Here is a 27,070-nt window from a genome sequence, read left to right as displayed (position 1 = left end):
ATTAAGCTTGCATTTGTTAGGAAGTTTGTTAAGAGTTTGTTATGCCAGCTCAGATTGTAAGTAATTAACTAAACCCTCTTGTAATAGCTATATATATATATATATCATAATCAATAATAAACTTAAGTGAGTGTCGTCATTCTCACCAAATCCTTTCTCTCTCTAAGTTGGTATCAGAGCAAGTTTGCATTTGAGAATTCTTCTCTCTCTCTCTCTCTCTCTCTTCTTTCTCTTTCTAAATTCTTCCATTTTTTTCTCGAAATTTTTCTCTAGAAACATGTCTTTGACCTCTTCTACTTCCTTTGGTGCTCCTAATTTGCCTCTTGCCTCTTTTGTTCCAAATTTCAATGCTTTTTCTTTTTGGTTGGATCACAATAAGTGCTACTAATGGCGAGGTCAAGTGCTTTCAACTATACGAGCTTAAGGATTTGAAGGCTTTTTGTTTGGATTTGTTCTAATTCTGCCTCAATTTGTCAAAGTTCTTTGTAACAGTCATAGTTCTCCACCAACTAGGGTTTAAAATCTTGATTTCCTAATTTGAATGAGACATGATCAGTTTCTTCTAAGCTAGATTCTTTTACTGATGAGCGAATCAATGCTCAATCATGTCAATCATTATGCTACTACTATTGAAGTTTGGTCCACACGTGAATAACTTTTTTGGTCTCAATTGAAGGCCAAAGTGATGTAGCTTTGTATGATGCTATAGACATTGAAGAAATGAGCTCTTAGTGTAAAGGAGTATATTCTTAAGATGTGAGGTTTGACTGACAATCTTAACTTTTTACTTAGGTCATTATTGATAAAGATCTCATTCTTTATATTCTTATTGGATTTTATCCTAAATATGAGTCAATAATTGTTAATCTTACTTCAAGAAATGATGTTTTCACTCTTCAAGAGGTTCAACTTGTCATATAGACTCATGAAATGATGATTCAACATCAATTAGTATTTTTGCCAACTGATTTGGAAAATTCTCCGTCTATTAATGTTGCTTATCGCAGATCCTTTCTTGTTGTATTGAGTAATGCCAATCATGGTGGTAACTCTCATTTTCATGGTCATGATGACCTTGACAATGGTGGTTCTAGTCATGGCAACAAGCCAATTTGTCAACTCCGTGGCAAGATTGGTCATGTGGTTGCTAAATGCTACAAAAGGTTTGATATTAGCTTTTCAAGTGTTGATTTGACTAGTTATCAGGCAAATGTTGCTTTCACCTCTAACTTTGCAAATCACGAGTGGTATGTCGATAGTAGCACGACAAACCACATCACTGTCGATATGAATGATTTAACTATCAAGGTAGATTACATGGGTAATGAGAAGCTTATGGTTGGTAATGGTTCTAAACTTGCTATTTCTCATTTTGGAAATTCCTTCTTACCTTGCAAAAATTCTTCTAAACCTCTTCTCCTTAATAACATCTTACATGTTCCACACATAACCAAAAATCTTTTCAGTATTTCTCAATTTACAAAATATAATAATGTTTAATGAATTATGTCATGACTATTGTCTAAGCAAGGACAAAGCTTCAAAGAAAATTATGGTGGAACGAGCTCTTAGGAATGGTCTCTATCAACTTGATCTCACACAATCATAATCTTCATAGTCCAAGTCATCTTCTAAGTTCAAGGCCTTGCTTTCTCTGCTACAAGAGCCTAGTGTTTCTCAATCTAGTTGTCAAAGTGTGTAAGTCAATTCTTCAATAAAAAAAGTCTTTGTTCCTATATTGTGCTTCATCTTCTACCACTACAAAATTGATTTGGATTCAATCTCTATTTCATGAGTTGGGTCTTTCTCTTGAAAAACCCTCATTTGGTGGTGTGATAACATTGGTGTTATTGCGTTACTTCAAATCTTATTTTTCATGCCAAAACTAAATATATCGAGATTGATATTCGATTCGTGCTTGAGAAAGTGCTTAATAATGAAGTGGATGTTTGTTATATTCCATATAAAGAGCAAACAACTAATGTCTTTTCTATGCCTTTGTCTATTTCACGTTTTCTTTTTCTGTGTAACATGCTTGTCCGAATTAATCTTGAGCTTTGGAAGTTGTGTTTATAGCATACTATATTCACTCTATTTGATAGGAAAAGGGGTTGGAAGCAAAAGGTGTAGGAGAGTTAATACAGGCATGCACCACGCAAGCAGTGATGATGGCTTTCAAAGGACTTCCAAAGGGTTCAAACCTCATTAACTCACTCTCTAATTCAACACGGACAACCATATAGGGATTATTTGCTAAAGCAAGGAAACAGGCCATGCCAGAGAAGACCTGAAGTCTCAGTGATAAAGAAAGCTACCTCCTATGGTGCCCTCCTTATTGAAGCATCATTCGGTCAAATTCGTAACTAGTCGGGAAGTAATAGGAAAGATGTCTCTCAAATTGAAAGGGAAGAGAAGAAGCGAACTACAGAAAATATTAACCTTCATCTAGAAAATCGTTCCAAACCCAACTATATGCTGTAGAAAGTGTCCTACTAACACATCCTCTAAGAGATTAAGTCACTGAAAGGATTTTGACCATCCAAACCCTTTTCGGTCATAGTGGAGGAGTGCAAGCCTCATAAGTATTGCGACTACGATGAGGATTGAGGGAATCGGATCGACAAGGATTGAACTCCAAAACGACATATAAAAGAGTTTGTAAAAAGTAGGAAGTTAAAGGAGTTCATGGATAAGAAGGGGATTTGCACAAAGAAGAATAAGATAACAAATAGAGACGACTCCTTCCACCTCTAGGGCCACCCTCGACAATCATTGCCACTATTCATAGTAGGCTACGACTTACCAGGGAATGATTTTTTTGTTTTAGCAAAAAAACAATCATAGGGATATTTATTATTGATTACTTTGTTCTTAAGCCTACTGCATATATATATATATATATATATATATATATAAATCCTTCTAACTGCAGTTGTTGCTTTAGCAGTTCTTGATAACAGTCTAACTAATCATTAACAATAGTCTGTTCATATTGTTGCAGGTCTTGAGCTGCGGTTGCTGCTTCTGGTAGTCTGTTCTTGTTGTTGCAAGTCTTGAGGTTCGGTTACTACTCCTAGTAATGTTATGTTGTTCAGTTATAGGGCATGTGACAATGGAGAGTTTGATATAAAAGGTGGAGAACTGTAAGCTTGGAAGATGCTTGGTGAAGATATCGGCGACCTGACCAGATGACGGAATATACGTATTAAGGGTTTTATGAAGAACTTTATCAAGAATAAAATGAATATCTATATCAATGTGTTTTGAGCGGGCATGGAAGATCGGATTGGCAGCTAGGGCAGCTGCACTTTTGTTATCACACCAAACTAAGGGAGGAAGTTCATCTGATAGTGAAGGATTTGAAACCAAATAAATTTTATTGAATTTGATTTTCCTTCTGATTTTCTTACATTAAACCTAATAAGAGAATGTGAGATTTCCTTCTTTTTTTAAAAAAAAAAAAAAAAAAAAATTCTTTCCTAATTATTTTCATAATCCAAACAAAGCATAAGTCTCTATAAGTGGAAAGCAAATTAAAAATATCCTCCCATTCTTTGAGTGGTCTTTGAAAGTATAACTCATCATTCTTCAATAATCTACCTCATATGGTGCCCTCCTTATTGAAGCATCATTTGGTCAAATTCGTAACTAGTCAGGAAGTAATAGGAAAGATGTCTCTCAAATTGAAAGAGAAGAGAAGAAGCGATGTAGAAAAAATATTAACCTTCATCTAGAAAATCGTTCCAAACCAACTATATGCTGTAGAAAGTGTCCTACTAACACATCCTCTAAGAGATTAAGTGACTGAAAGGATTTTGACCATCCAAACCCTCATTAGTATTGCGACTACGATGAGGATCGAGGGAATCAGACCGACAAGTATTGAAGTCCAAAACGACATATAAAAGAGTTTGTAAAAAGTGGGAACTTAAAGGAGTTCATGGATAAGAAGGGGATTTGCAAGAAGAAGAATAAGATAACAAAGAGAGACTCCTCTTTCCACCTCTAGGGCCACCCTCGACAATCATTGCCACTATTCATAGTAGGCTACGACTTACCAGGGAATGATTTTTTTGTTTTAGCAAAAAAACAATCATAGGGATATTTATTATTGATTACTTTGTTCTTAAGCCTACTGCATATATATATATATATAAATCCTTCTAACTGCAGTTGTTGCTTTAGCAGTTCTTGATAACAGTCTAACTAATCATTAACAATAGTCTGTTCATATTGTTGCAGGTCTTGAGGTGCGGTTGCTGCTTCTGGTAGTCTGTTCTTGTTGTTGCAAGTCTTGAGGTTCAGTTACTACTCCTAGTAATGTTATGTTGTTCAGTTATAGGGCATGGGACAATGGAGAGTTTGATATAAAAGGAGGAGAACTGAAAGCTTAGAAGATGCTTAGTGAAGATATTCGTGACCTGATCAGATGAGGGAATATACTTATTAAGGGTTTTATGAAGGACTTTATCAAGAATAAAATGAAGATCTATATAAATGTGTTTTGAGCGGGCATGGCAGATCGGATTGGCAGCTAGGGCAACTGTACTTTTGTTATCACACCAAACTAGGGGAGGAAGTTCATCTGACAGTGAAGGATTTGAAACCAAATAAATTTTATTGAATTTGATTTTCCTTCTAATTTTCTTACATTAAACCTACTAAGAGAATGTGATATTTCTTCCTTTTTTTTTTTTTAATTTCTTTCCTAATTATTTTCATAATCCGAACAAAGCATAAGTCTCTATAATTGGAAAGCAAATTAAAACTATCCTCCCATTCTTTGAGTGGTCTATGAAAGTATAACTCATCATTCTTCAATAATCTAAAGGCTTCTCTATATATAGGCTCACATTATTTCTTCATACTGCGACATTAACTTTATATTATATTGATTAGATAAAAATAAAACAGCAAGGTATAAAAACATCAATAAACTTCAAAAAAAAAAAAAAAAATGTCACTGTGACAATAGGGATTCATTCTCATTTCTCTTTTCCATATTTCATATTTCGAAGATACCATTTTCTTTCAATCATATAAAAAATAATTGAATAAAAAAACCATAAACCAGAAGAAATTTCTTGAAAACTAGATGATCAAAGGTACTCCTGGAGTAAAAACAGATCATCAAACAGCTAGGAAGGCAAGAGCAACCATGGCTGCCATCAGAAGTTGATACCCGGACCCAGAGATCCCATGAGCAGAGTTGGGTGCTGGTGCTGTGGGGTTGGAGGGCGCCGGTGCAGGAGACGCCGACTCTTCCAATACAGTGATGACAAGCTTCTGTCCATAGTTGCCGCAATGGTCGTTTACACCACATATGTACCACTTCCTTCCAGGGGCGGCCAGTGTAATTACATCATTTCCAGTGGTAATAGCTTCATTTGCTGGTGGTATAGTGCAGTTCGGCCGTACCATTCACTTTGAAGACATTGTGCCGTCCCGCCGTGTATTTGAAGACTGCATGTATGAGAATTGACCATAATACTTTTATCAGCTGGAATAAAAGGAAGTGATAAAGGGAACACGAAATCATAGCTTAAGGCTTAAGCTACATTACCTAGTTTATCTCCAACATGAAATACTTTGTCCTTGGCCCAGGCTTCATAGTCGAAATTGATGGTCCATCCTTGGTCATCTCCAACAGTAAACTCTGTTGCCATGGCCACAGCTGGAAGAACAAATGCCAAGATTGCTATGGCGCCAACAAACCGCTTAGAAGCTATTGGAGCTTATTGAAGTTGAGTAGTCACCAAGTTTCTTCTAATGATCAGCTTCAATGGTTACTTGAACCGGTGATTTCCATCTTGGGGTCTAAATTAAAAGTCTATTTATAGCAAAATGTTTTGATCTGCAGAATCTCATTGAAAGCCTAAAAAAAAAAAAAAAAAACCAAAGAGGAACAGGCTGGATCGCCGGCCAGAGGGTGTTGCCGGAGAGAACTTTGGTTGGTACGCAGTTATGCCATACCTAATGTTGTATGAAAATTATAAAAACATGTATGTTTTGGCGGTTTCCTTTGGCCTACATATATATACACAAATATCAAATGACAATTTTCCTGAGCAATCACTAGTGTGTTTTAGGTATAAATTAAATAATGATTACGTTTAACTTCAAAAGTACCACAAATGGAAGTCCCTTGAAGAAGTTATTCTGGCCAGCTTGGACACTAGGCCATTCTTACACAACTAGAAAGTGGAACAACAAAAGTACCAATCCAAACTTAATTTACATGACCTTAACCTGGGCCGATTATATTGGGAGTCTTATAACATTTAGCAAGAAGCAAGCAATGTCAAACTTTTAATCAACGACTCCACCTGAGTTTCCATGGTTGATAATGAACATCTATGGCTTTATGATTAACTAAAGTGATCTTGAACTTTTTTTAAATGGAAAATTTTATGAATCAAATTCATGTGGAACAATAAAGTTTCATTATGTGATGAAATGCCAAATATATATGGCATTGTAACTGTGTAGCCTAGCTTAATATATAGTATTGACCATCATCATCTAAGCAAGGATTAAAGTTTCAATGGGATTTGCTGTAATATTAGGTATCGGACTCCACAGATACGAAATATGATAAGGAAAGACTGACCAACAATTTTATTACAAACTTTTCTATAGGTGGGGCACTAAGCAAGGAATTGAGGTGTTTTAAAAAGGTAGGAATGGAGTCATGGGCATTTTAACCATCAAGTATGCACATGGACGAAAGGGAGGGGTAAATATGAAATTGATCATTGATTATCATCGGCTGATGTATCATCGATATTTTAAAAAATTTCCCAATATTTCTATCAAATATATTTTCATGCTCCTCTTACCGTCTTACTTGGCCAACTCAAACCCAAGTTAGAAAGTTCAAATTGAACCCTTGGCAGCCGTTGGGCCAACTTTGCACTTTGTTGTATATAGACAAACATTACTATATTAAATAGATTATAATTTTAATATTAAAAGAATATTTTAATAAACAAATTAATTATAATTATTTTATTTTAAATTTCATTTAATTGATTACCAACCATCATTATAATTTTCTTAGTAAGTCTTTTTTCTTATCATTTATATGATAATTAAATATAAATAATATAAATATTAAAAAAAATCATACATGTATCATAATTTATTTTACATCATTAAATGCATTTGAATTAAATAGATTATAGTTTTAATATTAAATATATTTTCAAGTTTGACATATTATTAATATCATAAATTTATGTATGACATATTCAGACTTACAATCAATACTATCAATACTTTCAACAAAATGGGATCCCTTTGTCTAATAATGCGATCAAACCACAACGATATTCATCTTGGTACTAAAGTAATATTGCCATATAATATGTATAAATTGTTCTCATTGAATGAAACCAAATGTTTCCTATCCTAATTCTAAGTGTGCACTTCCAAAATTTATATTTTGTATCCTTAAAATCCAAATATCGATATATCTGTATTTACTGATATTTTCATCCTTAAGCATACCGTGGATCCATATTTTTCACATGCGTCCCCACTCAATCGGCAAGACTCGTTTTTGTTGGGTGAAAAATTGTACTTCATAAAAAATTAGAGTCGCCACTTATTCTTATTATTTTATTTAAGGGAAAATAAAATAAGAAACTAAAACCCTAAGAAAAAATGACTTCTTAAACTTTTGAAAAAACGTGTCTTTGAAAAACCCGAATCTAGGTCCAGGGATTAACTTACCTATTAGGAAGATACCTTAAAAGGTAGCACCCCTCCAAACCCTAAAAAGGTCTCTATTAGCTAGGTTGAGGGAAGTATGACAATTAATTGATTGATTGAGACTGCAAAAGAAGCAAAGGTGATCAAGCCTAAGAGTAAACAACATAATATTCATAACCAAACAATCATACCACAAGAAACACTCATGTAGGAAGAAGGGATTGGCATACTTGAGCTACATCCCAAAGCGCTTTCATAAAAATATTGAAGTTAGTTTAACAAATATAGCATACAACATGCATTTCATCTCATTCAAATAATCAAGTAACAAACAAAACATACAAACCAACAACATATATATCTAAATTTGCACACTCAAAGTTTGCATATTTGCATAATTATAGGGATAAAAGGCGTGAGAGACATACCTGGATAGTATGCATAACTTATAGTGTGCTTACACGAGATGAAATAGGGTTAGAACAATTCATGATAATAAATAACTATGATAAAAAACACTAATATATATAACATTTGTATAGCTAAAAAAAAGGCAAGATTCCAAAGGAATATCATCTATCACCTAGGACATACATATAAGCTCATTATTAAATTTAAACTAATACTTTAGGTAGCCGTAAGTATCAAAGTTAGTAACTAAGACAAAAACATGCAGTAAATGGGCAGAACAGTTGCATTCACTTGAAAAATCCTAAACAAATATCTAGAGACATCATTTCAAGATGGGAGGAATCATATGGCATCCTCATTATGTCTATATTACAATACCAAAGCCAAGATCAAGTAAAGACATATCAATTAACTCCAAGTTAAAGGTAAGTTAAACATTGTATGGAAATCCCAACATGCAATCACAACAAGAACCTTTGAAGAATAAATCCTAAAAATAAATATCTAGAAGTGGATTTTAATTACAAATTTTTTTTGAGGCCTCTTATACATGTCTAGATTATCAACCAAGAGGCCAAGAAATTTAGTAAATCTTTAATTGATTCCAGTTTTACAGAAACATCTCTAAAGGTTCAGATCAGAACAAAATTCAATAGTATGCATGAACTGATTTTTTAAACTAACATAGAAGTGCCACAAAATCATACAAAAAAAATCAAACAAGATGATTATAATGTCTATTTTTAGTTATTATATTTGAAAATAAACTTTGAAAGATAAGAATTCCAAACTAAATGGATAATAATCTTCATTCAATTTTTTTTAACTAATTTAATTCAAAAACAAATTTTGAGTTTCATGGAATCGTATCTACTTATTCATCCTCCTTTTATTTAACCCACATGTTGACAATGAATTTTTTTTTTTTTTTTTAAAAAAAAAATTCAAATTCTAACATCTCCTACTCATAAACATTGGCTAAAATCTGTCTTTTTTCTCTTAATCTTGCATCAAGTCACTTTTCTTCATATAGAAAAAGAAATGTGCTGCATGATGAGAAGCTATAAAGTAGGAGTGTTTATACTAAGTGTCCATCTCACTAGCGCAACACATCATTCGAAATAAAATATCTCATTTATAGCCCAAACTTGTTAATCATACCAGTTCAAGCACCTTTAAAAAAAACCCCTCAATGAGTCATATCTTAATTAGAAATGTTTAACCTCAACTCATATACATATTTGTACTCATAATTATATCGAACACAAAGTTGATATATGAGCTACAAATAGTGGTGTGTTATTAGCAATCTTCTCCAACCACTTATGTCAATTCATTTAGGTTTGACAATTTTCCTAACATATTCCATTCGATCGTATCATTCATGACCCTAGGATTACATGTTAAAGTAGTGACATTTTACCCTTTGATTACTACTCAAAAAGTGCATTTTTATAAACTTAAACTTAATTGTACTAAGCACTTTTGAGTAGTAGTTAGACCTTTATATCCCATTTGGCATGATAAGAACCTAGCAAATGTTACTAACCAATTTTTGGTAAGTTTTAGTGTTTTTGGTAGCTTTTTTATCACTGAAACAGGCCAAGATTGAGGGAGAGTTTTGTGCAAGCTATGGCAAGGCAAGTTGAAGGTCAATCACATGAAGAATCCGAGCCTTGGAGCACTTCAAAACCCCTTGCCAAACTTGGAAAGGGGTTGGCAAAGCTATCAGTAGTAAGATGGAGGGAAACAAAGCATTTTGCAAGAAAAAAAATCATCAAATTCGCAAGGTGTGCCAAATTTGGCAGGGTGTGCCAAATTTGGCAAGGTGTGCCAAATTTTGGCAAGGTGTGCCAAAGTTTTGCAGGGTGTGCCAAAGTTTCGCAGGGTGTGCGAAAATCACTTTGTGTGCACTGACCTTTGAGATTTTTCTCCAGAACTGTAATTTTTCCTTTTTACTCATTTTGTAATAGATAAATGACATTAGGGTTTGTTTAGGAACTATAAATAAGGGTTGGAAAACCTTTCAGATATTATGTTATGTTAGATATTATGTTTTAGATATTTTGTAAAGTCAATTGTTTCTCTACCTTTCCTTCTCATTTTCTCTTCACTTTCTCTCTAGCCAAACACCCTCTGAGGATGATTTCTCAGAGGATGAGTGGCTAAGTTTCACGTTTCTTGGAGTGATGGAAGCTAGGTAAAGGATCCAGATGCAAAGGTGGGAGTTTTCCTTGCTTTAAACGAAGGTAGTTGTGTATCATTAATGTTTATATTTCAAGTTTCAGCTTTAATCCCTTAGAATCACATTGAATGGACAATACTTGGTAAGCTTTTAGGATTCTATGGATGCTTATTGCTAGATCCATGGATGTTCATTAGTTATCAAGTATGAGCCATTGGAAGGAGGTTCAAGGTGAGGGTCTTTAGTGTTTGAAGCCATTAATGGGAAGCAACTACCATTTTTCAAGAATCGTTTGGATCAAAACTTATTTGCTAAATATAAATCCGGTTCGGGAGATAACCATCCTTTATGTTATTGTCCCTAATGTGAGGAGAAGATCCGGAATTTCCCACTTTGCAACAGGAACCTGATCCTAGTAACCATAGCTCCAAGAGACTTTCTCTTTATAGTAATTTCAATTGTTTATGTTTGCTTAACTTAAAATCAACCCTTCCAATCAATCTTATTTTCATTTAAAAAATAACTTCCAAAAAGGAATTCACCATTTCTCCTTTCATTAATGTTAAGTGTACAAAGAAAACCCATCCCTGTGGACGATCCTAGAGCCACTATACTATAGTAGTTTTGTCTTTGCTACCCTAGTATAAGGTGTTGTAGGCAGTATAAATGTTTTGATAAACACCTGACTGGACATGAATCACCCTTGCTTCATGACATAGTCCTAGGTTCAAGGGTATAGAGTAAACTTTATAGTAACTAGTCTATAAGAGTTCACACAATGTTGGAGTAGGGATCCATCTATCTCTCTTATAGTTGTAGATAACACATATAGTATTATGATATGTATGTCAAGATGGAGCTCCCACAAGAGTGGGTGTGTCACTCTCTAATGTCATAGGAATCTTAGCCTAGTCGTCTCCCTAAGTGCCTAACTTGAGTTTCTTAGCACAATTGTTTATCAAGCACCTACCTAAGGTCTCACATTTGGCTTTGTTCATGCTATATGAATTTGTGGAATAACTTTACATTTGACTTTTATTTATCAACTTAGGTAGGAGTCTTAAAATTAAATACTTAATGAGAAAATAAAGGCTAATCTTAATAAGGAAAATACCCAAGAGGGGGGTAAATTGGGTTTTAAAAATTCTTTTTCAATCACAATAAATTCAAGCAAAAGAAGCACAAATATAGAGAGATAAAGTTAGAGAAAGCAAACTCAAATTTTATAGTGGTTCGGCACCCCTTGCCTATGTTCACTCTCCTCAAACTCCTAATCGAGTGACGTATCCACTATACTTGAAGCTTCAACCAAGCTTCACAGATCCTAACTATATGCTAGAGCAGCTATGTTATCACTAAAAATAGTGATAGGCTCTTTGGCTAAATCCATGACTTTTAGGTTTTGGAATAATCTCCCAACCAAACAGCCTCCTATAAGGTCGCTAAACAAGTGACATATTATGACTCCATGGTGGATAAAGCAATGTAGGATTGTTTCTTACTACGCCAAGTAATAGTAGTGTCATTGAGTAAGAAAGCATATCTTATAGTGGAGTTGCGTTCATCTCTATCACTAGTCCAATCTGCATTACAGTATCTTCTTAATCTCCAAGTCTCCATCTTGATAGCAGAGGACAAAATCTCTAGTCCCTTTGAGGTAACGAAAAATCTTCTTAGTTGCTTGCCATTGAACTGGGCCTAGGTTACTTTGGTAATGACTAACCAATCCAACTACAAAACATATGTCAAGTCGAGTACACAACATAGCATATATCAAGCTTCCAATTGCACTCGCATAAAGAACTCTTGCCAGTTATTTCCTTTCCTCATCATTCTTAGGGCACCGATCAAGACTCGAGGTGTAACTTTTCTCGATAGGTGTGTCAATAGGTTTGCAATTTTGCATCCAAAACCAGTCTAGAATTTTCTTAATATAAGTCTCTTGAAACATACCAAGAAGTCTTCTTGAGTGATCTCTTATGATCTTAACTCCAAGCACAAAATTTGTTTTCCACATGTCCTCTATATCCAAAGTAGAGGGCAACCACCTTTTGGTGGCAATAATTATGTACATGCCATGTCGAGCTAATAGAATGCCATGTCCATGTCTATGTTATATTTCTTAGTTAATATAACATATTTTTTTTCCACTTGCTATTCAATCAATTTTTGTCAATTTTCCTATCAAAAGGTCAATCTAATATTTTAGCCAATCTTGTCATATATTTACACAAAAATTGTCCAACCAATATGTTATATTAACTAAGAAATTTAATAATAAGCATAAAAATTGTGGTTTTTTCTTTAATTTTTTTTCTTTTTTCTTTTCTTTATTTATTTATTTTTATTTTTATTTTTATTTTATTTTTTGTTGAAAGTGATATTTCATTTAACTTGGAAGATCATTTAAGGACCTACATATGTATCTAATATAAAGCAAAATGTATACTTAAATTTTAGGTGTAACATGATTCTCACAATTTGTTGCTTCTTTTTCATAATTATAGATTTGTAACTTTATTTATTTATTTTATCATCATGCCAATATGTCATTCTTATGTGAATCAACGTAATCCATTATAATCATATTAGATCTACTTTATTAACTTTAGGAGAGAGAGAGAGGCACAAGTGAGTCATTTTCCATGAACATAGGAGCACATATCTTTTCTTCATGCCAAAGTCTTTGTCAAAGTTATATGGTTGCTTCACAAAAAAGAAAACTGGGTAAGGATGCAATATCTATATAACAAAATCCTAACAAGTTGGGTGTGACAAAGGAATCTTTTTTTTTTTTTTTACCACAAATTTATTATAAAAAAAAATGGCTTGAGTGCTTAAGCGCTTATCAAGGGCAGTTGAGCACCTTGGGTTCTTGAGCACTCCATGAAATGTTTTCACAACTTGGCAGTGTTTTAGCCCACTTTTTCCATAAAACCATCCTGTGCCTTTTTATTTACCATTAAGCTTACTAAGCACTTTCATTTCATACTCAACTGTATACAGCATACATAAATTGATGAACTCAATCTTCAATGACCAATATAGTCTCAGTGAAGTATGTAAAGTGGATCTGGTAATGTTTGGAAACAAAATTTTAAACTTGAATTAAACTAGATAATTTAGCTTACCAACACTCCTCATCTTTCTCCATTGCATTTTCTTCTCCATGAATTTACTTACCTGCAACACCTAAATCAATTGAATCACGGGTAAAAGAAACTACTTTAGTCACTAATTTTTGGAGATTTTCACCATTGGTAGTGTAGCTTCTATTTTTAAGATTAAGCATCCGTTGGTTACCTTTCCTAAATTTGGTTTCATGGATTTCCATTAAGTATGTATTGTTTTAACATATTTCATGCATGTAACCGTTGTATTTGATCTCAAGCATACTATAATGGATTAATGCAAAGCTACACTTGTCAGCTCATGGTTTGTTGTAGGGCTACTACTTGAACCTTGAGCAGGGATGGTTCCTTGAGGAACCAAATAGGTAGGTATCTCTTTGGTTATGAAGGTTTGAATTTTTGGAATTGATAAAGGTTTTGCCTTGGAGATGTTGGAAACCATTGGTTGTTAGTACCAATAAAGGTAGGTTCCTGCTCTTTAATTAATGGTGGCAAAGGTGAGGGTGAAAGTCTTAAAGGAGAGGACATTGGGATTCTAAAATAGGGGAAAGCTAACTTAAGAAGATCCCATGTGGATGTGATAGGAGGCATAGACATGTCTTTGGGCATCAGATCCAAAGTACTTATTTATATCATGATGATGTACCATGGATTAAACTTTGGTGTGTGACAAGTTAATTATTACTTGTGCTCTATTCTATGTTATTCTCAAGCTCTCCCATTTGATGTTCAATGTGATGAGATGTAAAATTATCTATTTTACATCTAGTGGTATATGCACATGAACGTGATTATTTCTTCTTCTTAATCATAATTTGAAGTGTGGAATCATGGTAGGATCTTGAGTATAGATTAAGTCATGTTCTTGAATTTTGGGTGTGACATAACCCATAATAAGAATTTTTTTTGCCTAATTTTTATAAAATAATAATAATAATAATAATAATAATAATAATAATAATAATAATAATAATAATAATAATTTAACCACCGAAACATTTACCTATCTAAAAATCAAATTATCAAAAGATCAATTTAATATTCTAGCAAATTTGATTATATTTTATCATGTATTTACTAAAAATTGCCTAACCAATATGTTATATTAACTAAGAAATATAAATAATAAGCATAAAAATTGTGATTTTTTTTAAGCTTTTTTCTTCTTTTTGTTTTTTTTTTCTAATGTTGAAAGCAATGTTTCATTAACTTAAAAGATCATTTAAGGACCCACATATCTTATCTAAAGCAAAATATGCAGTTAAAGTTGAAGTGTAGATGATTCTCATAATTTGTTGCTTCTTTTTCATATTTATAGATTAGTAACTTTATTTTGTTCTTTGATCATTATGCCAATACGTCATTCTTATGTGAATCCTTAACGTCATCCATTGTAATTGTATTAGATCTACTTTGTTCATTTTAGTAGAGAGAGAGAGAGAGACAAAGAGAGGCACAAGTGGGTATCCTTTTTCATGAACATAGAAGCACATATCTTTTCTTCACCATTGAATCAAAGTCTTTGTCAAAGTTATATAGTTGACTCAAAAGATTTCTTTCCTCCTAGCCAAGAAACAAAGAGTAGTTAGCCTATTGACTTTGAAATGAGAGTATTTTTTTAAAAAATCAACCTTCTCTTACTATGTAAGAAAAGTAAGGGTAAGTTAGTTTACATAGGAATAGGAATAAGAATGGGGATAAAGAAAAATTAAAATACTATGTAGAATAAAGGGAATTAAAATCCTGGCTAGAATGGATTTTAGTTTCGATGAGAACAAATATTTTATTCCTATACTCTTATTTCTACAATAATCCAAATACAATAGTAAATAGAAAATAAAATGAATTTTCATTCTTAATTTCCAAAAATACTTTAAACCTCTAGGCCCTTAAATGAAATCTACAATAGTTTCATTAATGTTTTGATAATGAAATTACTTAATTTTGAAGGTTGTTCTACTTTTTTATGTCAAAAAAATGATTACATGTAAACAATACACTTGCATTTTTCTCAAATCTTTATTTATTTATTTTTTAAATAAAAGCGGCACAAAGACACTTCTGTCAAATACTTTCTTGCACCTTTCGAAGGAAATGTTTCTCGAAGAAATTATAAAATAAAATAAAATATGGTTTCTATAATATGAGAAGAATTCTAAACTTTGGAACCACTTCTCAGTTCTAATTAACCAAGCTAGATAATGTACCCTTCCCCAAGAGCAAGTTTGGCATAAATATAGATTTCATTTAACATGTTAAAAGTCTTAAAATTTGGAACCTCTTTTGAATATTCCTCATAAGGAGCTTCCTTAATAAGCAAATAATTCAAAATTTTGAAACCTCTTTACAAGATTCTTTGTTGGAGTATATATCTCATTGTTATCTTATGCATATATTTTCTATCTTTTAATAATTATAAAAAAATTATCCTTCTAATTTGAAAATTCTATATATAAATATTGTCTATTCTAAACTTTAACTTTCATGAATGCATTTAGAGAAGTCAACATTTATGAGTGTCAAAATTTCTCTTGCTATTTCATAATCTAATTTAGCAATGTATAGTATTTCCATTGTTGTTGGGAAATAAAAATCTTTTATTGTCTATTCTAAAATTTTTGAAGAATCACTTGAAATGATTATTAAATTAGTACTATCGGTAAATGCTTCTTCTAAAAAATCGATATTACTAAAAATACTATTAAAATTACTACTTTTTAATTTACATAAACACTAAATAATTCTCTATAAAAATAGGTGTAGTAGCTAGAAGTACTATTATAAAAAATGCTATAGACCAAAAGCCTACTTGTCAAATTCACTTCAATGGAGCCCTGATATTTTTAACATTTTTCATAAGCTAAAACCACCCTCAAGTCTAGCTCAAAACCAAATTGAAAAGATTCAAGTCTTAAAAGTGGATAAAACTTCAAAAATAACTTAAGAATCCCATAAATGAATGCAAGTACACTATGATGACGACATACAATTAAGACATTTCCCCCTCCCACAAGTCATTCCATCTTTTAGTCTCATGGTCTTGCTTACCCTATTTACCCCTTAAGCTCACTTATAAAATTAATGCCATGATGGAGGTAAAGGACACCATTCTTGTTGCCTCCATCAAAAGAAGGAAAAAACAAACAAACAAAGAAGGAAAAACAATTATGTCTTCGTCAGATGCTCTCACAAAGTCTTTCTCTGTTTCTCACTTTGGTAATTTCTCCTTCTCTCTTAACTTTGTTTTTTTATAAATCACAAACAACTGCCTTCTTTTACAATATACTTTCTACTCATTCATCTATTATTTTATTAATAATTCTAGTAAAAATTTGTGACAATAAGGATGATTACATATGATCTCATGTCCCATATGAAACTTTTTCCCTTTTTTTTTTTTTTTTAAATTTACACTATAGTTTTTTCTCCCCACTGATTAATGAATACAGTCTACAAAATTAATATAATAATTTTGAATTTAGATACAATATCAGATCCGGAGAGCAAATGTTACATAATTCCCACATTCAAACATTTTTCAGTTTGTTTGTTTGTTCTTTCATTATTGATATTTATTGGAAGGTTGAAATAATCTTGGTTTACATTTCCAGGATTATTTGGAATTGACGAGAAATCAATGCTGGAGATCTTAGTAAAATGGCAACCAGAACACTTGTCAACTTTTAGGAATGAAACTTCTAGCATCTTTTTGAAGGATGAACGCTTCTCGTTTGAGAAATGTGAAGAAATTCTTCTTAAATTTCTAAAAAGGGAATTTAAGCGTTTTAAGGTATCTATATATCAAATACAAAATTAGATATTTATGTTAACATAAAATTAAAAATATTTATATATTATTTATCATAAAAAAATTAATTCTTATAAGAAAACAAAAATTTCAATGGAAGTACAAAGACAAGGAGACTAAAGATGACTTAAGATTGGTTTTTGCAATAATATGATTAGTTTTTTTTAACATTTTTGTGGTCAGGATGTTGTGGTGCAATGGACCATGCATCCTTGGGAAAGAGATGCTCTCAAGGCAAGAAAGGCTTTGAAACGAGGCAGTCAAGCATATGGCCTACTCATTGAACTTGCATGTACTAGATCATCAGATGAGCTCTTGGGAGCTAGGAGAGCATACTAGTCCCTCCACAGTGAATCCATCGAGGAAGACGTTGCTTGCCGAGTTGAAGGCATCCAACACCAGGTTAGTACCACTTTTAATAAAAGAAAAAAAAAATGCATCAAACGATATTTGAAGTATATGATCATATTTTTAGTTATGATATTTGAAAATAAACTTTGACTTGGATTAGTGAGATGTTGTGAAATTTTTTATAAAGTGAAGAGCAGTGAAGAGCATTTCTATCTTATAAACTTATTGAAGCATTTTGACCAATTATTTCTTAAGAAAAATGCATTTGTCTTCGTTTCTAACATATATTTTTTCCATAAATGATGGTTGGGAATATGAGCCTACTCTTCTACAATTGGAGTTTGGAACTTTTTTTAAGGTTCAAGCCACCTATTTGGAGCCTTAAAATCTCATTAGTTAGACTCTTAGAAAGTCCAATAATTGTGTCTTTTCTCAATAAAGGAGTTTTATGTGGTGCAGTTTTGGTTAGAGTACTATGAGAGGTAATATATATAGTCATATTAAGGAACCAATCGAGAATTAATGTGATCATAATTAGGTAAGATGATGATATTTAGAAAGTAACTTAGTCATATTTGAAAGGTAACTTAGAGTCTGTTTAATATTATTTCTAGAAAGTACTTTTAGTATATAAAAAATGGTTTTTAAAGAAAAATTAATCATTTAAAAAAATGAAAAAAACTTTTTAAAAAATTAGAAAGTCATCTAAAAATACTTGTAAATAACACACTTTTACTATAAACACTTTCAGTAAAAATATTGTAAATACACTGTTAAAAAATACATTTAACAGTATTTTTATTCAAAATATTTTTAGTGAAAGTATTTTCTTTGAAATTGTTTTAAAAAAAAATATTCTATCAAGTATTTATCTAAAAGTACTATAAGTGATTTTTCAATTTTTTAAAAGTGTTTCTTAAATTTTATCAAACATTTAATTTTTTTTTTCCCTTTTATTTATAGCTTTGAAATGGGCCTCAAAAGCATCCAACCCAACGTGCTGCAGCCCACACCATCCATCCAAGTTGAACCTTGTATTCTGCATGGAATTTAAGTCACTTGCGAGTAAAGTTGTATTGGTCTTGGTTTCATAAGATGCATATTACATATTTATTAGTTTATAAAATAAAATTTATTAGTATATAGGTATTATAAATTAATGAAAATAAAATTATTGTAAATAAGTTAAATTTGATTATAGTAATTAAATATAAGAAAAATATAAATTTATAAATAAAATTATTAACATTTTAAAATAATATATATATATATATATATATATATATATATATATATATATATATATATTTCATTAAAATAACTTTAATATATGTATTATTATTATTTTTAATCATTTTTTAGTTTTTCAATATTCACCGATATGTCCCCGATATATTTGATATATCTATAAAATCTAAGTATCGATATATCTATGATTAGCAATATTTTCATTCTTATTTGTATCAACAGTTTTTGGTAGCACTTGTAAGTTCGTACAGATATGAAGGATCACGAATGAATGATGTGGCAATTGAATTGGATGCTCAGAAACTTAATAAAGCCATTAGAAATGGTGATAAGACGATGTTAATCAAAGATGAAGAGATTGTAAGGATTCTAACAACAAGAAGCAAGCCTCATCTCGAGGCGGTCTTCAAATGTTACTATGATGATTTCGGCAAGGACATTGCTGAGGTATAACATAGTCATGATATTATATTTGTAAATTCTTAGGGCATGTTTGAAATATTAGAATATGAAATGGGAATAGGAAATCTATTTCACATTTCATTTATTATTTTATTTCAAAAATAGAGATAAAAAAATTATCGAAATTTTTTTTATTTTATTTATTTATTTTTAATTCTTGCTTATCAAAGGCACTTTTTATTCTTTACTTAAACATTAACAAATGAATAAAGTGAAAAGAAAAATGTGAAAGTTAATCAATATTAGACTTAAAGTTAGTATCTTTTATCCTCTTTGTTATCGTATCTTTTTTTTTTTTTTTTTTTATCTTTCTTTGTTCTTTTTTCCTCTTTCTTATATTTTATTCTCGTCCTTTTTCCTCTACTATTATTAGTTTTTCACACACTAGAATAGGGACAAAAAAAAAAAAAACCCATTCCATTTTCTATTCATTTATAACTCCAAATTATTTATTAAATATAGGAATAAAATTAAATTTTCAATCTTGTGGATGCAAAATTCTATCTTTTTCGAATTTTGATTTTTCTCTTTTACATGATTTTATGATTTTTATTTTCTTATTTTCACATACCAAATACATTCTAAGAAGTAATTAGATTGAAATATATACTTTGCTAATAATTTAACACATAAAATTATGAACATACAAATTATAAGGAAAAACATATTATTTCAAACCATGGAACATTATTTATGCAGTTTTTTCCCTCTATTTTTGTTCTTTTTTTGTTTTATAAATTCTTTTTTTAGAAAAAATAAATAAATAAGTAGGACAACAGTTCTCGTTCTCATGTTGCTTTGAACAATTCTTTGCATTGTAATATTTATTAGAAGTCATTGTTCCTCGAATTAGCTTTCAAAAATATTCATTTTAATATAATTCCTCCTTATTTAATTTATTTAGGATATTGGTGAGGAATCAGGTTTGAAGGACACAATTTATTGCTTGTGTGCTCCTCCAGCGTATTTCAGTAAGGTGAGATAAATTCACTATAACACATTACAAAAATGATTTTTTTATTTTTATTTGTTAAAGCATTTCTTGAACTATTTTTTTTTTCTTTTTAATCTTAGATTTTAGATTCAACAATGAAAGCTAATGCAAGCAAGAATGAAAAAGAAGCCCTAACTCGAGTTATTGTAACCTGAACTGATGTTAATATGAAGGACATTGCTGAGGAATATAATAAGCAATATGGAACTCCTCTAGCCAAGAAGATTGAAGATGTAGCTCTTGGAAATTATAAAGATTTCTTAGTCACGTTGGTCCAAAAAGCTCTAGCTAAAGGAAGTGAATAAAAATGCCTCTCTTAATGAACTTATTTTTTTTCTTTGAATCAAACTCTACTTATGCTTTATTTTCCTATGTTTGCAAGAGCAATGTGTAATAATAAAAAGTGTGGTGTTCCTATGAAGTGAAACTTTAATAAATCATTAATTCTAGTATGATTGAGTTCCAAAGCATGCCTTTTAATTGATTGAAGCATGGTTATACAATAATATTCTATTTGGACTAAGGATAGTGCATGACAATAACATTTAATTTCAAAAATCCTATCTTCATAGCATATTTTTTCTTGGTTTTTTTTTTTATAAAAAAAATGGCCTTATGGGCATTAGGTTAATTGGCCAACTTCTTCTCTAAACCAAATCATAAACTCTGAACCCTACTTTAAGTTTGGATTGTACATTAATCAATCTAATTAAGTGATATTTTAAATCAACTAAAGCTCTAAGGTTGATGTCGATCCAACTAATTCAACCTTAGTCACGTCGATCGATGCATTAACAAGCATGCAAAAAAAAATTAAAAAGAAAACTTACTTATTCCGTCCTTGTAATGCCACTACAACAAATATGAGGTTTTTCCACAAACTAATTTGTGATTAAAAATTAGTATCTTGTGACAGAAGATTTTTTTTCCCATAAATTTTATTTTATTATTATTTATTTTTATTTTTTTGGCGAGTTTGTCGCTCTAAGTCTATGAGCAATTATTTTTAACCACAAAATTTAATTAAAAAAAAATGGCATTTTGATCACCTTCAAGTCTCAAAACAATCACACAAAGTATAACTAAATTAAATTTTCTCTTTTTGTTATGCAATACTCAAATAACACAATTGGATTGGGTGCTCTTGAAATCATTAGAATTTTACTAGTAAATCAAGGCATGCAATCTAGTTTCTACAAGTACCGGCTATGGAAACTTCATCTTTGCAAATTATTTTTTAGGGTGTTTGATGCACCAAATGGTTGCATGCAATGTAGGTATCAAGTGCCTATAGATTGGAAGTCCCTGATCAAGTTCCTGAAAATAGGTAAAGAGTCATGTATGAATTGCATTCACTTTTTACTCATTAACAATGTGTAGAAAAGACTAGTTGGAATGTTGCGCACAAGTACTACTTCCATAAATCTAATTAAAGATCTATTACTTCCTTGAAGTTGCTTCAATGCAAAAACCCTACTAGAAATTCTAACTCAGCTACCAAAAAAAGAAAAAATTGTGGTTCAATTAAAAAAGATGGAGTAATTTCCATCATCCACACCTTAGTGAAGGTAGTGCAATGTTCATCTTTGTAGAGGTTGGAAGTTGTGATAAGCGATGTGTTGCTTCTTGTACTCATCAATATCCAAATTATTTCTTCATGATAGCATAAACTATCCATGGAAAGCATTGTGAGGAATATAAAGGATATGTTGGAAAGTGTGGTTTCCATTCTTTAGAATAAAAAACACTTAAAAACATGTTTGACAAATGGTGACTGAAAAAACAATGTTGTTCTATGTCTTCTCAAAACTGTGTTATCCGAGAACATATTTAAAGATAAAAAAAAAATTAGAAGACATATGGAGAGCACATCATTCTCACTTTTTCTTTAGCAATGCTCCTTCTCTACTTGAGACTCATCTCTACAAGCATAACTCCATTGGCATCGGCAACATCTAGTTACACCTTGTCCAGAAATTGTTTGATGATTTTTCTAGACCCAAAAACAATAGGGGAAACTTTATGATAAAGTAATACAAGTATTTATGTTTTTGTGAGTGTTTAGTTAGGTTGATAATTTTGGACAAATTTCCTAAGTGTCTCTTAACTCAATTTTTCCAAATCTTTCTTCGGACTACTTGCCTAATGAAGATCAAAATGCTGAATTTGCTAAGGGACCAAAAAATGTAGTTGAGGTTGTAGATGGATGAAATGAATCAACCAAGTTTTTCAAATTAGTTATTCTAGAACTATTTATTTCTTAAAAGAGTTGAGGAGGTTTAGTTGTTAAGAAAATTCTCTTTTTGATCTTGATTTCCAAATTTTTTTCCATCAGATTTTCTTAAAAAATGGGTTGATTCTTCTATTCCATTCATCTTTTAATTTCCTATTTATTTAGGTTTTGGCTGAAAACTCATTTTCTTCTTCTATTCTATTCATCTTTCAATTACTATTTATTTAGGTTTTCGATGAAAACTCATTTTCTTCTTGATTGAACTTCAAGAAGAAGTTGAGGTCAAGCTTGATGAGTACTTCAAGAATGTTCCAAAAGATGAAGGCATGCAGCTGAAGTGAGAAGGTGTTGGTTAAGCAATCCGTGAAAGATTAGCAAACTTGAGTTAAGTAAAACCTTTTACGCATTGGTTACTCTTGATAGTGGAATTTTTTTTTTTTTTTTTTAATATCTAAGGAGATTTTCCACATAAAATCTTGTGTCATTGTCTCTTTTGCTCTCATTCTACTATTTGATTCCTTTCCAATGTTAGATATCATTTGTTACTTAAGCATGTATGTTGAAATGATGAAATATGAGCAGAAATGGGTGTAATTACCTTTTGGATATTCTTGAATAATTTTTTATTCATATTGTTAATAATATCAAGAGGTAATTGGAAATGTATTAGGAAGATAATTGTTTTTATGAATTAATGTAATTAGGGAGTGTTAAATGATTACTACTCAAAAAGTGCATTTTTATAAACTTAAACTTAATTGTACTAAGCATTTTTGAGTAGTAGTTAGAACTTTATATCCCATTTGGCATGATAAGAACCTAGCAAATGTTACTAACCAATTTTTGGTAAGTTTTAGTGTTTTTGGTAGCTTTTTTATCACTGAAACAGGCCAAGATTGAGGGAGAGTTTTGTGCAAGCTATGGCAAGGCAAGTTGAAGGTCAATCACATGAAGAATCCGAGCCTTGGAGCACTTCAAAACCCCTTGCCAAACTTGGAAAGGGGTTGGCAAAGCTATCAGTAGTAAGATGGAGGGAAACAAAGCATTTTGCAAGGAAAAAATCATCAAATTCGCAAGGTGTGCCAAAATTCGCAAGGTGTGCCAAAATTTGGCAGGGTGTGCCAAATTTTGGCAAGGTGTGCCAAAGTTTCGCAGGGTGTGCCAAAGTTTTGCAGGGTGTGCGAAAATCACATTGTGCGCACTGACCTTCGAGATTTTTCTCCAGAACTGTAATTTTTCCTTTTTACTCCTTTTGTAATAGATAAATGACATTAGGGTTTGTTTAGGAACTATAAATAGGGGTTGGAAAACCTCTCAGATATTATGTTATGTTAGATATTATGTTTTAGATATTATGTAAAGTCAAGTGTTTCTCTGCCTTTCCTTCTCATTTTCTCTTCACTTTCTCTCTAGCCAAACACCCTCTGAGGATGATTTCTCAGAGGATGAGTGGCTAAGTTTCACGTTTCTTGGAGTGATGGAAGTTAGGTAAAGGATCCAGATGCAAAGGTGGGAGTTTCCCTTGCTTTAAACGAAGGTAGTTGTGTATCATTAATGGTTTATATTTCAAGTTTCAGTTTTAATCCCTTAGAATCACATTGAATCGCCAATACTTGGTAAGCTTTTAGGATTCTATGGATGCTTATTGCTAGATCCATGGATGTCCATTAGTTATCAAGTACGAGCCATTGGAAGGAGGTTCAAGGTGAGGGTCTTTAGTGTTTGAAGCCATTAATGGGAAGCAACTACCATTTTTCAAGAATCCTTTGGATCAAAACTTATTTGCTAAATATATATCTGGTTCGGGAGATAACCATCCTTTATGTTATTGTCCCCAATGCGAGGAGAAGATCCGAAATTTCCCACTTTGCAACATAAACTTGATCCTAGTAACCATAGCTCCAAGAGACTTTCTCTTTATAGTAATTTCAATTGTTTATGTTTGCTCAACTTAAAATCAACCCTTCCAATCAATCTTATTTTCATTTAAAAACTAACTTCCAAAATCACCATTTCTCTTTTCATTAATGTTAAGTGTACAAAGAAAACCCATCCCTGTGGACGATCCTAGAGCCACTATACTATAGTAGCTTTGTCTTTGCTACCCTAGTATAAGGTGTTGTAGGTTTTATAAATGTTTTGATAAACACTCGACTGGGCATGAATCATTAAAGCATTTGCATGTGACTTGTATTTATAAATTGTTGGGAGGGTATTATTGCATTCATTCTTGCTTGTGATATTCTTTATCCTTTGTTGAATAGCTATTAAAAGAAAGGAATATAAATAAATAGTTGTTAAAAGAAAGGAATATAAATTGTGACGATTCAAAGGGAATGATAATATATGTTAGGGGATCGGGGGACTTGGGAGGGGCGAATAAGTGATTTTATACATATTCAAAAGGTATTTATAAAATCACCTATTCACCCACCCCCCTCTCCTTCTTTCTCTAGGTGTAGTTCATCATTGAGATTCATCTTCGATTTTTAATTTAGCAAAGAAGTCGTGAAATAGACAAAATGGACTAATGTTGATAAAATAAAATAATATTTTTCTTTGTGCATTCCATGTTCTCCTTCTTCCAACTCCTTTTCTATAAAATATTTTGAGTATTTTTTCCATCCAAGAAAAGAAAGCAGAAAATCAAACACACGTTTCATTTTTTTTTCTATGATTTATTAATGTCATTAATGACCTTTCTTTTGATAATTCCTCATTAAATAATTGTATGGGAACACAATAATATTTTAAGTTAAATTTTTACAATAATGTGTAGAGGAAAAGGTTTTAGAAAATTGATTATGAAAGGATGTTTAAGAGTGATTTTGGAAATTTTTTTAAAAAATAGATATTTAATAAAAATTTTAAATCACTTTATTTAATGGAAAAAAATTGAATGATTTTGGAAATTTTATTAAAATTAAGCATTTGATAAAATTTTAAAAATTACTTTAAAATTTTTTAAGAATCTCTTGAAATGATTCTTAAACTAGTCCTATTGGTAAATGCTTCTTCTAAAAAATTGATATTACTAGGAATACTATCAAAATTACTGCTTTTTATTTACATAGACACTAAATAATTCTCTATAAAAATGGTTGTAGTAGCTAAAACCACTCTCAAGTCTGACTCAAAATCAAATTGAAAATATTCAAGTCTTAAAAATGGATAAAACTTCAAAAATAACTTAAGAATCCCATACATGAATGCAAGTACACTATGATGTTGACATGCAATTAAGACATTTCCCCTCTCCCACAAGTCATTCCATTTTTTAGTCTTCTTACTTACCCTAAATACCCCTTAGCTTACTTATAAAATTAATGCCATGATGGAGGTAAAGAAGGCCACCATTCTTGTTGCCTCCATCAAAAGAAGGAAAAAGAAAACAAACGAAGAAGGGAGAAAAATTATGTCTTCACCAAATGAGAGTCGCACTCTTGCAAAGGCTTTCTCCGGTTTTTCTCCTTCTCTCTTGACTTTATTTTTTCTAAATCACAAACAACTCCATACTTTTACATTCAAATTGTTTACTCTAGTTGTACTTATTGTGGCATGTTATTTTCTTAATAATTCTAGTGAAAATTTGTGACAATATGTATGATTTCATACGATCTTATGTCCCATATGATTTCAAATTGTTTCTTTGTTCTTTCATTATTAATATTGATTAGAAGGTTGAAATAATCTAGATTTATATTTCCAGAAATACTTGGAGTTGACGAGAAATCAATGTTGGAGATCTTAGTAAAATGGCATCAAGAAGACTTGACAACTTTTAGGAATGAAAATTCTTCCATCTTTCTTAAGGATAAATACTTCTTGTTTGAGAGATGCCAAGATTATCATATTACATTTCTAGTAAAGGAATTTCTGCGTTTTCAGGTATCTATATGTCCAATATAAAATTAGGTATTTATGCGAAACATAAAATTAAAAATATTTATATATTATTTTATCATAAAAAAATTAATTCTCATGAGAAAACAAAAATTACAAGCGAATTACAAAAGATAGGGAGACAAATGATGACTTAAATATCGGTTTTTTAACATTTTTGTGGTCAGGATGTTGTGGTGCAATGGACCATGCATCCTTGGGAAAGAGATGCTCACATGGCAAGGAAGGCTTTGGACAAAGGCCCTCAAACATATGGCTTACTCATTGAACTTGCATGCACTAGATCATCATACAAGCTCTTGGGAGCTAGAAAAGCATACCAGTCCCTCTACAGTGAATCCATCGAGGAAGACGTTGCTTCCCGAGTTGAAGGCATCGAACGCCAGGTTAGTACTACTTTTAGTAACATTTTTTCCTTTTTTTTATTTATTTTTTGCATCAAACTCTATTTGAAGTATATGAGCATTATTTTTAGTTGTTTTAAGTGAAAATAAAAATTGACTTAGATTAGTGAGATATTATGCAATTTTTTATCAAGTAAAGAGCATTTCTATCTTATTAATTTATTGAAGCATTTTGACTAATCATTTCTTAAAAATATGGCATTCGTCTTCCTTTCTAACATAGATTT

General features: G+C 31.4%; 1 pseudogene; it reads right to left on the bottom strand.

Moving 5' to 3' along the window:
* Positions 1–5,078: 5,078 nt before the first annotated feature.
* LOC117928256 lies at positions 5,079–5,809 on the bottom strand (annotated as a pseudogene).
* Positions 5,810–27,070: the final 21,261 nt, after the last annotated feature.

This window comes from Vitis riparia, chromosome 13 (assembly GCF_004353265.1).
Source record: "Vitis riparia cultivar Riparia Gloire de Montpellier isolate 1030 chromosome 13, EGFV_Vit.rip_1.0, whole genome shotgun sequence".
NCBI classification, from domain to species: domain Eukaryota; kingdom Viridiplantae; phylum Streptophyta; class Magnoliopsida; order Vitales; family Vitaceae; genus Vitis; species Vitis riparia.
The sequence above is the reverse complement of the archived record's forward strand: the minus strand, read 5'-3'. Positions and strand labels throughout refer to the sequence as shown.